This window comes from Penaeus japonicus, unplaced genomic scaffold (genome assembly GCF_977035675.1).
Source record: "Penaeus japonicus unplaced genomic scaffold, GWHDUDI00000001_assembly GWHDUDI00000009, whole genome shotgun sequence".
Lineage (NCBI taxonomy): Eukaryota > Metazoa > Arthropoda > Malacostraca > Decapoda > Penaeidae > Penaeus > Penaeus japonicus.
This window is the reverse complement of record NW_028234411.1, coordinates 1,807,838-1,811,495: the sequence shown is the minus strand read 5'-3', so window position 1 is coordinate 1,811,495 and position 3,658 is coordinate 1,807,838.

Genomic DNA, 3,658 nt, shown 5'->3' with positions numbered 1-3,658 from the left:
TTCTTTCCTTCATTAAAGGCAAAACCAAAACTATCTTGGTAGTGATGATCTTTCATCATTGTTATCTCTCGTTCTTTCCATCCACTACTTCTGGATGGAACGTAAATCTAAAACACAGCTTTAAACTGGCAAGCTAGTGTTTAATAAAGGAGTTTTTGTGTTTAGCAAAAGACAATGCAAGTACAAAAATTATTTTATTATCACGTATGACCATGTAGGGCATAATGCTTAAAAGAATACACCAAAATGTGGGCAGTTATGACAATGTTCCGTTGACAAATGCTCGGCGAGACATGTTTAAGGCAATGAACATTCTTGCCTTTCAGTAAATATTGCAACTTATTAACAGTGAGTGTCGGTCCCGTATAGCAGCTAAATCGTAGGAAGTAATTTCTGAAACGCCACTTCGAGCTAAGTAATAAAGCAGGTTTGTTCGTGGCTGTTGAATTCATGACAGTTTCAAAGTGTCGTCGGCTAGTGGAGTGAGAGGTAGCAGCACTTCCTTGCCTTGCTACCAACAACGAGGTGTCTTCTAGGAACTCGGCCTAAAGTCATCACACTGTTCTGTGCCTTATTAGTAGGAGGAGCTCTAAGATGGGAGACTGTTACTAGTAATACAGTTATAATGTGGCAAGACAGACCTTCCTTCCTTCTTTCTACCGTAATACTTGGCAAGGATCAGCTCGCACTGAACCAGATCCTCCTGTCCCTACCGCTCGTCTCCATGGTAGGCACTGTGATACACAGTAACAATACCATTTCTACTACCATCTACACCGTCCAAATCTGATCTTGCCACAGTTATGAGAAAACAGTGGAACAGCCTTCATGCAAAACACACAAATAAATACCCGCACAGTCGGGTAAAAAACATTAATAAGAGATGGATCACACCTGACCCACAAGAAAACCTCTGACCTCAACATCTTGGTAAAAACGTACAAAAATTGCTCATACTCTTATACACATTTCAGTTGCCAAGGTTTCGTCGCTAAAGATGCTGCAACCTTTTGAATCATCCATGAGGACTTCTATGAATAATCATGCATTTTCAATTCTTTTAAAATCAAACAGGCATAAAAATGGATGTTTTAAAAATATGTTTTCCTTAAACCGATTCTTGAACTTAGTCTGTAACTGCACTTTACAAAATTTCACTACAATTACAGATTTGAGGAAAATAATAATGATAATTAAAAAAAAAAAACTTATCCTAGTAAATCATAATTTAATATACATAATCAGGAAGATGAATGGCAGGCACAAATAACTGTTACATTCACAACCCACTACACAAAGAAAAAAAAAGGAATTCAATCGACCAAAATTCAAGCTGCACCTCGCCATTCAAGGTCTTTTATTACAAGTTGATCTATGCAACAATCCTCACACCGCACTCACTCCCATACTACAATGCTGTACAAGTAATATCTACACGTATTTGTTGAGTCCCCATCCTTAGGGAGCAACACGCACGCACGCACGCACGCACGAAGCCACGCAAAGGATGGGCCACGGCTGGGAGATCTTTCGGACACGTCGCTTGAAAAATGTGAAACCCATCAACCAAGGGATACAGAGTCTTCCATTGAGGCAGGAGGGGGAGGGGGAGGGGGGGGGGGAGGGGGGGGGGGGGGGGGGGGGGGGAGGGGGGGGGGGAGGGGGGGGGGGGGGGGGGGGAGGGGGGGGAGGGGGAGGAGGAGGAGGAGGAGGAGGAGGAGGAGGAGGAGGAGGAGGAGGAGGAGGAGGAGGAGGAGGAGGAGGAGGAGGAGGAGGGGAGACAATGATGGATGACAACGATAATCATAATTAATCAGAGGAATAATTTCAGCGGTTTTCCTGTGATTAGAATAATTTCCTCTTGAATGATACCAAAAAAAAAAAAAAGTAGATATATAAATAATAATAACATACAAAATAGTTAAAGAAATAGCATCTCACAGGGTATATAACACATACTCGTAAATAAAACTAATGGGATCACACAGACTGAAGCCCCTGTCCGCCATTTCCCTTCCGCCGTCTGAGTAGTGATGGCACCGCATCCACAATCGACGTGGCTTGATTGACATGTTTCCACTCTTCTATGTCACGCTTTGCTAATCCATACTGATGGAATACTGTTATCATGACCTTTTCATTTGGTAAACGGTAAATGAAAAGTGTGTAAAAAAAGGAAATCAAGTGAAGTTAAAAAAAAAAAAGAGCACTTTACCACATAACACATCAACAGAAGCTTTTGTTATAGTAAACAAATATAACAGTATGTGGCAGCCAACAGAAAGTAGATTATAAATGGCAACTGGAAAGCGCCATTCCATTTCCATGAGTAACATAATACTTTTTTTTTTATAAAGACAAACCTCACTCTTGTTTCATTAAAAAAAAAAATTACTCATGATACAGATAATACTCATATAAAAATGGGTGAATATAAACATTATTTCTTTTTGAGCATTATTACCCTAATATTCCTTAGTGTGAAAGGAGGTTCCTTGGAGCGTCCTTACTCGCAAGAAATGATCCTCGAGTCAAATGAAAGCGATGGAAAAAAGAAAAGCTAATGCACATAAATAAATAGAGAGATCAAACTTCTAAACCAAGAAAATCATAACTGTTAAATCATGTTAACAATATTGAATAATTTTCACTCAACTCAGTTTCAAGTGGAAAAAAAAAAAAAAAAAAAAAAAGTATATATTACAAAACAATAGTAAGACACCATCAGGGTAATAGATCATATTAAAAAACTTCTGGACTGATCATATACCTTGCTTGAGCTTATAGGTGTAAGATGTACACACTACAAATGTCAACAAACAAAAATACGAGAAGCAGCGTGATTGAACCAGCTGCGACAATGAAAATCATGTGAGGTAGTCGGTGTATATCATGGCTAAACTCAACATCCTTGCATCTGTTAATTTTCATTTTCATTTTCCCTCTCGTCTCCTCTCCTTTCTTTTCTTCTCTTTTCTTTCTTGTATTTTCTGTTTATCTTTAAAAGAGGGAGTTGCAAATCAGTTCATTTCTGTTTCCTCTTCTTTTCCCTATTCGTATTAAGAAAAAGAAATCTTGTTATCTCCTATTTCTTTCTTTTTCTCTCTTTTGCACGTTCATTATCTCTCTCTCGTAATTTCTTCTTAGCTGAATGAACTGTGACTACAAGAATACCATACGACATTGAGGATACTTTTCTGCTGTTTTTTCCTCTCTCTTTTTCTTTCCCCGTAATGTAATAGGTATACACATTACCATGTAAGTCTAAATACATCCCTCATAATGGTATAATCAAGCTGGACTATAGAGAAGAACATCATGATCACACACACACAATATAAAAAAAAAGGGGGAAACCTGCGCTTCCCACAGCACTTTAGGAATTAGTTTCTTCGACGGCCCATACACAGTCTCGTCATCTTGTTCCGACCTTCGACGTATGTAGTATAGGCAAGAGAGAGACCGACGCAGAGCTGCATTTCTACAAAAGTGTGAGCACCTTTGAAAGTGATTACCCTCACGCAGCCTCGAATCGAAGTGCACGCGTCGCCGAGCAGGCAGCTTGAAGAACCACCTCGCTGCGGCGTCTCGTCTGGCATCACTTCCAGAAACATCACAGTCTTTCTGAATCCTGGTCTGGTGGTGTTACAGTGATCTT